This window comes from Pleurodeles waltl, chromosome 3_1, assembly GCF_031143425.1.
Source record: "Pleurodeles waltl isolate 20211129_DDA chromosome 3_1, aPleWal1.hap1.20221129, whole genome shotgun sequence".
Classification (NCBI taxonomy): Eukaryota; Metazoa; Chordata; class Amphibia; order Caudata; family Salamandridae; genus Pleurodeles; species Pleurodeles waltl.
Window position 1 is genome coordinate 913,975,049 of NC_090440.1, and position 12,693 is coordinate 913,987,741.

Genomic DNA, 12,693 nt, shown 5'->3' on the forward strand with positions numbered 1-12,693 from the left:
ATCTGATTCTCCTTTGTATTAACTGTCGCAGAATTACCCTCCTTTGGTCTGTTGAGGTATGATTTGATGCCCTTCTGGGCATTTCCTCTCCTTTTTATACCTCTATGGTTCGGCGCCAACTTAGGCACCAGCAGACCTTCAACTTCCTCTAATAACTCATCGATTTTGTTAAGGGTACAATTTTCTGCTGAGTGTCGGGGGGAGTTTTCTGGCACTTCCTCCCTCATGTGGCTTGTCCATCGCTTTCCTTTTCACCATGGCTGTATCTAACGCCTAGTTTTAGGCAGCACTACCAGTGACCATTCAGTGTGATTAGCATTTTGAATCAAACCGCCTACCTAATTTCATGAAAGGGATACATGGGGGTCCAGAAAGTTTTGTTGCACAAAACACAAGCATTGGCAAATATGCCCACGGCAAGGGGAAAGTTAGTCTAACACAGTAGATCCTTACCACAATCCAACACCAACAGATCCCTTTAAAGTTACAAGTTCAAACAAATTCTTACCAAATGCCATCAGATAAAAACAAAAACTGAGGGTCAAGGACGATGGCCCTGCCCTGCCTGTTCCTGTTTTATAGTGTGCAGGACAGGCCCATCCTTGTCCCGGGCTTCACCCAGGTGCGTCCCACTTGTGTTGTGCGCAGGGGGACTAGCTGCTGTGCTATATAGCGCCTTTCCAGGAGCATCTGTGGATCATTGCAGGGCCTCCCTCCCATGACCCTGGGAATCCTGGCAATTAAGTCCCCCAATGGAGCAGTGCTGCTGGGCACACTCTGCAGGACTGTCTGCCGTGCTGTATAGTGCCTTGCCAGGGACAGCTGTGACTCTTTGCAGAGTCCACCTCCGGTGACCCTGGGAATCCTGGGCAATAAAGTCACTGACTGAAGCAGTGCTGCTGGATATGTACTGTGTTATTTTTCATCATCAGATCCTCAGACAAATAATTGTTTGGCTGGCAACAGGAGGATCCACACCTCACACATCACAAAACACAATGTTCATTTGAAATATTCAGAGTACACAATCCACAACATGTACATCATATGTATGGAACACAGATTGTGACAACAGGCAACCAAATGACTCATTGGGATTTTGAGGCACATTTTAGTCTGTGAGGAAGGAAAGGATAGTTTCAAAAATAGACAAATTTATATGTAAGATAGTACCTGTTCCTCTGGTGAGCCATAGAGCTGACCATACAGGGGAAGGAACTATTCAACAAGTTTCTCCAGCTCCTCTGGAGGGAATGCAGGGGCCCTTCCACCTGCTTGGCCTGGGATGATTGCTCCTAGAGGTAGGATACGGTAGCTGAAGTGGAGGAGGTGTTGATGGCAGCAGTGTCAGGAGGTAAGCACGTTATTTTGCAAAACATGGCGTACATGTACGCCACATACACGGTCATCACTGTTGACGGGCACACCCATTGGGCTGTGACTGTCACAGTCAATATGGCTGTGGCCTATGGCTGTGTCTGCAGCAGTTTGAACTGCCCATCGCACGGTCGGCTTGTGCCGGTGACGGGAGGTTCCTGAAGTCCAACAAATGATGTCAGGCATCTGCCATTTTGACAGTTTAAACTATAGGTTTTTAAAAAAATTTAAGTGCATCACAACATCTATTAATGTGTATTAACATCTCAACAGATGTAAAGCTCCCTTGATATGTTGATTCTCCTACACAGTCCTCAGTGTTCTGCGTTACTTGTCACAGATGCCTTAGAACTGCAGTGCGCTGTACCCAGCCAGTGACTTTTTTTGGCAGTCTGAACATATTTCACAATATCAAGGGGCACAAGAGGAGCAGATAAGTGTGTTATGTGCACCTATATGTAGTAGACACATGTCTGGACAACCATGGGGATCATAGCAGGACCTTGAGTAGTAGACAGTTTTGATGTGTAATGGGTATAATATTTTTCCAGTCAGTAATGTTTTGTCACATGACTTTGGTCTTAATCAGCAGTTATGTTGGTCTGGACACAGTGACTAATGCTCCAACTTATTTCTACAAATATGTACCTTTGGAGAGGGAAGATGCAACAGCCACCAGCCTACCATCCATTTCCAGACCTCCAGACCCTGAAAGAACGTGATATAATTATACAGTTTCATCTGAATAGGCAAATAACCCAAGAGCTATGTTGTCATTTGTAGTCAGATCTCATGCCTCAAAACAATAATCGAACATATATACCACCCATTGTGCGACTCATGCCAGTATTACACTTCCTGGCCCCAGGGTATTTTTAATATACAGTGGCTATATCTGGTGGTATGTTGCAACTTATGTTCAGTGGTGTTTTAAAAGACATGCTATCAGCATAATGTAACACATTGACAGCTATATCAGGTTCCCCCGGACGTGAAGATTTAGCCAATGTGAAGTTTGACTTCTACAGATTTGGTCACGTCCCACATGTTGTGGGGTCCGATGATGGCACCCATATTGCAGTTGCACCAACACATGCCACCGAACAAGTCTACTGTTACAGAAAACCCTTCCATTCAATCAAGGTGCAAGTTGTCTGCTTGTCAGATCTGTACATTTCAAACATCTCTACCGGGTTCCAAGGTTAAGCCCATCATTCCTTTGTAAAGTGGAACAGCACCATACCTGAACGATTGTACGACGAAACAATGACTTTAAAAACAACTACTGCCTTAACAACGAGGTCGGAACACTGACCTCGTTGCTACTACTAATGATTTTACCACGAATGCCTTAACAACGATATTTCGTTGTAAAGGCATTCCTGATAAAAGCATTAGTAATAGGAACCATTCACCCTACATCCCTCACGCCACCCCCCCAACCCCACCCCAAAACCTAAAACCCCCTAACCCCCCGCCCCCTCCCCAAAACCAAAAACGCCCCACCCCCCAACCCCACCCAAAACCTGAAACCCCCTGACCCCCACCCCCTCCCCAAAACCAAAAACGCCAAACCCCACCCCAAAACCTAAAACCCCCTAACCCCCCACCCCCCAAAACCTAAAACCCCCTGACCCCCCACCCCCTCCCCAAAACCAAAAATGCCCCACCCCCAACCCCACCCCAAAACCTAAAACCCCCTGACCCCCACCCCCTCCCCAAAACCAAAAACGCCCCACCCCCAACCCCACCCCTAAACCTAAAACCCCCTAACCCCCACCGCCTCCCCAAAACCAAAAACGCCCCATCCCCCCAACCCCACCCCAAAACCTAAAACCCCCTGACCCCCCACCCCCTCCCCAAAACCAAAAACACCCACCCCCCCAACCCCACCCCAAAACCTAAAACCCCCTGACCCCCACCCCCTCCCCAAAACCCAAAATGCCCCACCCCACCCAACCCCCCAACCCCACCCTAAAACTCCCTGACCCCCACCCCATCCCGAAAACCAAAACCACCCCACCCCCCCAACCCCACCCCAAAACCTAAAACCCCCTAACCCCCCACCCCCTCCGCAAAACCAAAAACTCCCCACCCCCCAACCCCACCCCAAAATCTAAAAGCCCCTAACCCCCCACCCCCCTAAAACCAAAAACGCCCCACCCCCCCAACCCCACCCCAAAACCTAAAACCCCCTAACCCCCTCCCCCTCCCCAAAACCAAAAACTCCCCACCCCCCCAACCCCACCCCATAACCTAAAACCCCCCACCCCTCCCCAAAACCTAAACCCACCACTTACCTTCGCCAACTCCCTTCTTTGTACCTTAACCACGCATGTTCGTTGTTCAGAACATATGTAGTTAAGGCACAAAAAAACTGAGTTGTGGTTAAAAAAAGCGTTGTTGCGCTTTCGTTAACCACAAAGTCATAAAAAAGGATGTTTCCATACCTGAACTGATGTCACAACCGGAACCGGAGAGGGTCTGGCTTGTTGGTAAGATATATCTGTTGTGATCTTGTGTTTGAAATGTCAGGTGCTGCAATCAGGAAGTGTGTGACTCATTGTGGCACTTATGTCAAAATTACAAAAAGGGAGGATCGGCATATCCTGACCACCCTTGGATGTTGTTAACACCACTGAGGAAACCAGCTATACCAGGGGAAATCCACTTCAATGAGTCCTATGGAAGAACAGGGGCCCAGTTGAGTGGGCTTTTGGACTCCTGAGGGCCAGATTTCACTCTCTGGGCAAAACTGGGGGAGCCCTTCTCTGCTTACCCGGGAAGGTGTGTCAAATCACCATGGCGTGCTGCATGCTCCATAACATCGCCCTGCAATCGAACATTCCTTATGTCCCAGAGGAGGAAGAGCCTGTGGGGCCACCGGGTGAGAATCTGGAAATGCTAAATGAAGATGATAGTAGTGAAGAGGAAGGGGCTGCACTTGCGACAAGATCTTATCAACAGCTTCTTCTCATGAGTGTATGTCATGAGATGTCATGACTTTGAATGTCCAGTAACTCTTTTTGTGAGGTGAGTATATATTTTTTTACAGTTCTGAAGCTGAATCTCTGGCAAATACTGGGAAAGTGTGTATGATGAGGAAGCTTTTGACACAATAACATTCAGGAGATGTTGCTTTGTTTGTGTAAGATTTATAAAATGAACTGCATTCTCCATGTTTGCTATGTGAATTGTGCCAAATGTATGGTTTCTCAACTATACTGCTTGTTTTTGCGTTTGTTCACGTACCTTCACCATGACATCTTCAATGGGACATTTCCGAGTTGTGACATTGGTAGGTATATGATACTGTTTGGACATACAAAGTAGGTATGGATTGTTCCTGGGAATGTGGGTTCACTTTTGGTGTGCAAGACCTGTGCCAAGATAGCTTGCACACAGACAGGATGGAAGTTTGGAAGACTCCATTGGACTTATTCCTTGCCGTGTGGTTGCCCTGATGCATCATGTGTGTCATCATGTGTTCAGAAAATATGTAGTCCTAGGCCAAATTCATTTAGTTTCCCTTCACATTGGCTAAACACTCTTTTTGTGTGAACTGTATGTAGCTGTTTATGTGTTTCATCATTGTAGGCCAAAATGCCTGTATCACATCACTGACATTTGTTTGTGTCATACCACCAGATGCAGAAGCACTGGATTGTAATGACCCTGTGATCAGTAACTTTTGTACTGCCATTGGTCTGACTATTGCATTATAGGGTGTTGGATTCCTTTTGTGAGGTAGGCGATGTGGCTATAGCTGATGACATTAACCAATTTCATGTGTGTCTATTCTACAGGACAATGGGGCATATTTAAGAAAAGTGGCACTGCACACAGTGCATCACCACTTTTCTTGAACCCCTTAGAGCCCCCCAAACGCCATCATGTGTGCTCCGTATTTAAAATACTGCGCACCATGGCAGTTGTTAGTGTACTAGCAGCCGAATATTTTATGCTCATCCAGCGCTTTGCAGGACTAGCATAAAAAATGTTGACGCTAATCCTGCAAAGCAGCCAGAAGCCCACTGCAACCAATGAAAGCCTCCTTTTCATGCCTGCTCAGAGCAGGCGTTCAAAGTACTAAAAAACATGACACAAAGAGATCTCTTAGATTTCTTTGTGCCATTTTTTTGGTCCCCCTTAATGGAGGAACACCCCACTTGCATACATTGGGCCTGATTCTAACTTTGGAGGACGGTGTTAAACCGTCCCAAAAGTGGCGGATATACCACCTACCGTATTACGAGTTCCATAGGATATAATGGACTCGTAATACGGTAGGAGGTATATCCGCCACTTTTGGGACGGTTTAACACCGTCCTCCAAAGTTAGAATCAGGCCCATTATGCCTGGCTCAAGCATAATGTAGCGCACAGGGTTAGAAAGTGGCGCAATGCATGCATTGCGGCACTTTGTAAATATGGTTCAGCATTTTTGGCCTTCTGACACAAAATTTGCATAAAAACAATGATGCTAATGTGGTGTTGGAGTGGCGTTAGGGGCTCTTAAATATGCCCCAATGTCTGATAAATCCCTTCATTCCATGGTCTGGAGGTCTATATCTGTAAATTTGAACATTTACCTTGTGTGATTGAATCATGTTTGATTTGCTAAATTTCAGACACATTGGCAGCCTATGAGCTGACCAATTCAATACATGTTCTTCTTTCACAAGGCACTTGTATACATGTGTTTGTGTGGAATGGTTGTATTCCTATGCTGAACACTATGGTTAAAATGTTCTTACATATCTACATTGCTAAATGTGATATTTAATTTGAGCAAACATTGGCCCTCATTCTGATTCTGGCGGGCGGCGGAGGCCGCCCGCCAGAATTCAGCCCTCCATAATACCGCTCCGCGGTCAAAAGACCGCGGAGGGTATTATGAGTTTTTCCCTGGGCTGGCGGGCGGTCTCCAAAAGACCGCCCGCCAGCCCAGGGAAAAACTCCCTTCCCACGAGGATGCCGGCTCGTAATCGAGCCGGCGGAGTGGGAAGGTGCGACGGGTGCTGTTGCACCCGTCGCGTATTTCACTGTCTGCAAGGCAGACAGTGAAATACATTTTGGGGCCCTCTTGCGGGGGCCCCGCGACTCCCCCTCCCGCCATCCGGTTCCCGGCGGGAGAACCGCCAGGAACTGGATGGCGGGAGGGGGAGTCGGAATCCCCAAGCCGGCGCAGCAAGCTGCGCCGGCTTGGAGGATTCCTTGGGGGCAGCGGGAAACCGGCGGGAGACCGCCGGTTTCCCTTCTCTGACCGCGGCTAAGCCGCTGCAGTCAGAATGCCCCGCGGGGCACCGCCGGCCTGTCGGCGGTGCCTCCCCGTCCAGCGGCCCTGGCGGTTACAAACCGCCAGGGTCGTAATGAGGGCCATTGAGTTGGTGACTTGTGAATATATTACAGTGGCAAGGGTAAAAACAAACTTGTGGGAAAAAATAACATAAAAGAAAAGTGAAGGGGTCAGTCATGGTGAATGAAATCATGGGAGTAGATGCCACACCATCTGAAGTCCAAAGTCCATAGTACGCCGCCCATGAGAAATGCAATGGGGCTCAGGATTAGTCCTGAGTGAACGTGTGACACACGAAGGAGGACATTAAGGATGAGGTTTCTTGTTGGAAGTGGTGGGTGTCTTGCCACCCACACCTCATGGATTCTTAAATGGACATCTCTGCTTGCCAGGGTGGGAGGGGGCATATTCAGCTGCTGCAGAGGCAGGGGTATCTGAGGATGGTTGGTTCTCTGGCAGGGTCTCCCTTCCTTTGTCTGCCCCATGTGTACTTGGGCTTGATGTTGTTGGCCCACAGGAGGAGGTAGATGCTGGGGAAAAATCCCTGCCCATGGTTGTATGGGTCTCCCTCAGCACCTCTGCTATGGAACCCATGTTGGTTCATGTCCCTCTGAAGCTGCTTGAGTTTCTGGAGTTTGGTTGGCATCTGGCCCATCATGCCTTGGGACTCATGATAGACTCCATGATAGGCTGGTTGTGAGTAGCACCAGTGGACTCACTCTGTCGGCCCACAGCATCCTTTCCACGGACCCTACCCCCACAAGTCTGTGCCCTCTGCACAGAGTTCTCTCTCCAACTGGGTCCTGGAACCTCAGTGTCAGGATTATTGATTTGCACCTCAAGATCCAGGACTGGGGGACACAATATGGTAGCAACTTTGCTAGGTACACAGGTTGGAGGCCAAGTCATTGTGATGTTGAAGCATCTTGGGTGGGTGTTGTTGTTGTGGGCACAGTGAGAGTCACTGTTGCCATCTGACCAGACTGCACAGATGGGCCAGGACCATCATCCACATGTCCAGGAGTTCCGTCATCACTGAGGGCTTCATCCAGATGTGGGTTGGGAGTCGGATTGGTTGACAATCTTTGTCCAGGTGCTGTGGCAGTTTGACCTTTTGAGAAATAGAGTACAATGTTACTGGTTGAAGTGTGGCATCTACATCCAAAGGTTTTGTGTCATTGTAAGTAGAGACCTTGAGCACTCTGAAGTGGTAGGGTTGCTGATTATGCTATGCTACCATGGTATTGAACTTGTTGACATGACGTGTAAAGCTTGCAGAAACTATTAGACTCAAGTAGTTCATTAGATGTGGTGATCAGTTACACTTTAAATGAGGGAATAAACATGCCATTTTAGAAACAGTTAAGCCAACACAGTGGACAGGAGATGTGTATTTGACCAATCAAAGGTCTAGATGACTGAGATAAAGGCGAACATACAACTTTGTGGTACAAGTAGCCGTAGCAATCGTAGGAGCAGTGCTGAGTCAATGTGTTAACTGCCACTACCAGCCTGATGAAGCTGCTTAATGCCTTAGGAATACTTGATGTACATACTTGGTAAGGTGCCATTCCTGTCCACAATAGTTTTTGTTTTGTAGTATCAGAACAAGGGCAAGCTAGGTAGACAGACATGACTCTGAGTTGAGCATGATGTGCAGATTGCTAGCTCCCAGGGGAGGGTACATCATTTGAGAGATGGCACACAGGTGTATTTGGACAAGAGCAGGAATGCCTTGTGGTTAGAGGTACTGAAAGAGGGCCTCCTTGTAGTCATGTCAATTGCTGTCTCATCACAGTACACAAATGTTAAACTCCCATGCGAGGGTACATCATTTGAGAGATGGCACTCAGGTGTATTTTGACAAGTGCAGGAAGGCCTGGTGGTTACAGGTACAGAAACAGGGCCTCCTGGTAATTGTAGTCATGTCACTTGCTGCACTCCCCAACTCTTGATAAATGTTTAGTCCTACATATCTGTTGCCACAGTGCAGTTAAGTTGGCCCAAACATTTACATGTTGACACATTCCTTGGGTTTTGGGATGATCTTTTGATGTTAAAATACTTACAGACCCCATTCCAACATGTGGCATGTAATGGAGGTTGACACATATGATGTTCTGTATGATAATTCAGCCTACATACATCATAATACGATAGTCTGGAGACAGCCAGTGCAGCGATCTTTTCAGAACTACCACTCTGGCGGTTTGGCTGTCCAACCACCAAAACTTGTAATTGGGTGCTTTCACCTTGAGTGACTGCTAAAAGCTGTACAACAAAATGTTTTTTTTCTAAAAATGCTGAAGATTTACTATGCTAGGATCACCATCTTCCCAGCTTTCAGGAGCAAGCAGAGCTGTAAAATAAAACAATTTACGAAAAATACTTTTTACATTTTTCTAAGTGGAAGTTCATTTTTGCTAATTTTTTTGGTATCAACCTTCTTGCAGTTGTGGTGGAAACAAGAGTAAAACTCATTGGTGCTTATGGACATCTATACATTCCTCAAAACTAGATAGGATTCAGAATTTTGCAATAGGTCATTGTGTATGTTGTTCGTGGTTCAATCAAAGAAACTTATCATTGAAATAAATGAAATAAAGGACATTAATAGGTAAAAAAAGCAGTTGATAACAACATTTTTATCTGTATAATTTTGCCCTGATGGTCGATTTACAAAAGTACCATACTATTCCATTTGACTATTTGGGACACAGGAATAGGTAGTGTTTGTTGGAAGTCAAAAACATGAGACATCCAGAGTCAACAACTTAGCTGTAACTTTTATCGATTTTTCATGGTTCACCGACCATGCAGCAATTCATGTGGTAAAATTTAATAAATGGAAAGTGGATATGAAAACAAACTGTGCACATTTTTCACAAGCATAAGGCATTGAGTTCACAAACTGTAAATATTTGTACACCTCTGACCTTGTGGTTTGCATACTATCATGTGATTCAGAGGACATTTTGCAAAATGTGTTCTTTGCTTATATTTGGAAGCCAAAGATGTAGAGAAATTAATTGGCTAAAAATAAATGATGTACTGTTCTGTGTTCCCACACATCTGATAAAATCAGTACCCGACTAATGTGGATGAGCCTATTACCAGCAACACATAAGGCCGCAAAATACAATGTAGAGATATCAAACTTTCTGAGACAAAAGAGACCCAGTTTGGTGATGCGGGTTGCAATGGAATTTGGCCCAGGCTCTGCTGCCTCCGAGGGAAACCTATAGACCCACACATTTCTAGAAAGTAGATGGTCACAGGAACCCATGGCAGTTTTACTTGTGTAGATTACCCATAATGTTCTATAAACCCTAACCTTAGGCTGAGAAGAACACTTTCCCTGATATTTATGTGAGAGAAAGCTCTATAAACTGTGGAGAGCCACATAATTTCTACCATGCAGTATTGCCACACTTCTCCCACTAATAATGGTTCCCTACTTGTGCAGCTGGACCTAGCACCGTAACCCAGAAGGCACTAAAACACAACATGGAGATATCAAAATTTCTGAGAGAAAAAAAACACCTGGTTTGTCAATGTGGGTAGTTGTGTGATTTAGGCCTGATATTGGCCACCACTCAAGGAATTCAACTATCTTCAGACATTTCTAAAAACTATGGGGCATATTTATGAAAAATGGCCCACAACTGCGCTAACACAGTTGTGCATCATTTTATTTAACACCGTCTAACGTCATTCCTTAAAACCATCCGTGCACCATATTCATGGAATGGCGCATGATGGCACTAAGGAACGGCTAATGTAAAAAAAAGACACTAGCCGGGGAGGTATGGCGTTAGGGGGAATGGCGCTAGTCGGTCAGAAATTATGTTAGGCTGGTTAGTGGGAAAGGTTTGGCTGCTACTTAGACTAGCATCATTTACTGATGCACAATCAGCCAAAAAATGACTCCTGTCGAAGTTTAGGCAGGATCCATGCTCACCACCTCAGTGCCACCACAGGGGACCAGTGTCCCCTGGGCAAGCCCAAAATACCCAGTGCCAAGCAGGTGGCCCCATATCAGGGGCTCCCAATGGCACTTTAAGAAAATATTAAATATACTCACCTAAACTTACCTGGAATGGTGTCGCTCCTCCTGTAGTATGGGTGTGGTGTGAGTGGTGGTGTTGCTGAGGATCAGTTTGGGCACCTTTGTGCCCATTCCATGGTGTTTCACCATGGAAATGGGCCTACCTGCACTCTAATGCCTGGTCTGACCCAGGTGTTAAATAATAGCACTAAGCAGGCTTAGCACCAATATTTAGGTCCGCCTCCTCCTTGCCTGTTGTTTCTGCACTGGGAGGTTAATATGTCGCTAGGGGGTTGGCGTTGTGTTTAGGAAGGGAACACCTACTTTTCGTCTCATTGACACATGGTGGTTTTGCGCATCCTAAACATTGGACTAACTCCAATATTTTGACGCTAGACGGGTCTAGTGTAAAAAAGGAAACATGGAGTTAGGTTAGCACCGTTTTTATGCCAAAATAAATGGCACTAAAGCAACACTAACCATCCATAATGGACCAATATATCCAGGAAAGTCCATGGAGGTGTGACTTGCATGAATCCCTCAACGTTTTCTTGCCCATATTGACCATATTGCACTGCAAACATCAAACTTTAGATTAACACAGGTCACACGAACTTGGACTTCCCTGGCGGTCTCGATTTGCAGAAATACCAAATACTGCTGAACAAAACCAGCTGTGAATGTATCACACAATTAATTTTACATTGTATTGTAAAGATCTGGAAAGAAACTACTAATACAAACCCCACAAGGAACTTCTTACACAAGAAAGATACCTCTCACTTGCCAGCCTAGGAAGAGGATCAAGTGCACATACTTTGCACATACAAAGCAAGTACCAAAGAAATATCACTATATGAGCAAAAGAGAGCAAACAGCCGCAAAGCAACACACTACAGCTCTTGCACAAAGCATATGAATTTCGAAGTACAATAAAACATAAGCTAAATATGCTGAACAGTTACAAAAACATTGCAGCAGTACAAAGATACTTTATTGAAGTAAAAAATGTGGGCTTTGCTGGTTGTTGGGTCTGCTCACCTTTCCATCAGCGCGTCTATCTTTGTTTTTTTGGGGGGGGGTCCCTCCCTGGGGGAGTGTGGCTTCATTGTTGTTCCTTGTTTGATGTTTCCCATTGCATTCTGTGGTTCTTCTCTGCTTGGGTCTCCTACCCCCTTTGGTGGTGCAGGGAGTTCTCCTCAGGTCTAGGCTGCTTCTTGTTATGCTTTGCATTGGCTTTGGGTTCTGCCTTTTGCTGGTGGGCGGCTTGGGACTCCTCTGCTCCACTTGTCAGGCTTTTTGTTCTCCTGCATTTGTTGTGTTTTGCTCCCTTTTTTGGATTGGGGATCTGAACCGCGTGCTCCTGAGTTGTGTTTTGCCCTCTGTGGATACCTTGCTTTTTTGGTTGGTGCTGTTTGGTGTTGTATCCTTGTTTTGATTCTTCTTACATGAATGCCAGATTGCTGGCTTGGGTATTGTCATTAGTGATGAATGGGACGAAGAAAGGTGGAAAATAGGGGTAATACCCTCTTACTTACCAGTAATCTTAATTAATCCTGGTCCCCTTGTCCCATTCATTGTACCCCTCTCTCACGGATGGCCAGCCTTCATGTTTGGGGCTTGGTAGTTTAGAAGGAATGCTGGGTAAGTAAACTTTAAGTACTCCTGGTGGAAAGGGGATGGGGTAGGGTTTCCAGTATTCCTTTTGTTCTTTTTCTGTCGGTTAGATAGTAATATCTAATTTATAATGAATGAGAAGAGGACATGGGGGTAATAATATTTCAAAATCTAAAGAGACAAGCATTAGCAAAGCCAATAGGTCCGACCTTTTTATATCTTCAAGCAACTGACATACAAAGACACAGAGATGCACACACTATGGGGGTCATTCTGACCCCGGCGGTCTGAGACCGCCGGGGCCAGGGTCGGCGGGAGCACCGCCGACAGACTGGCGGTGCCCCGCAGGGCAT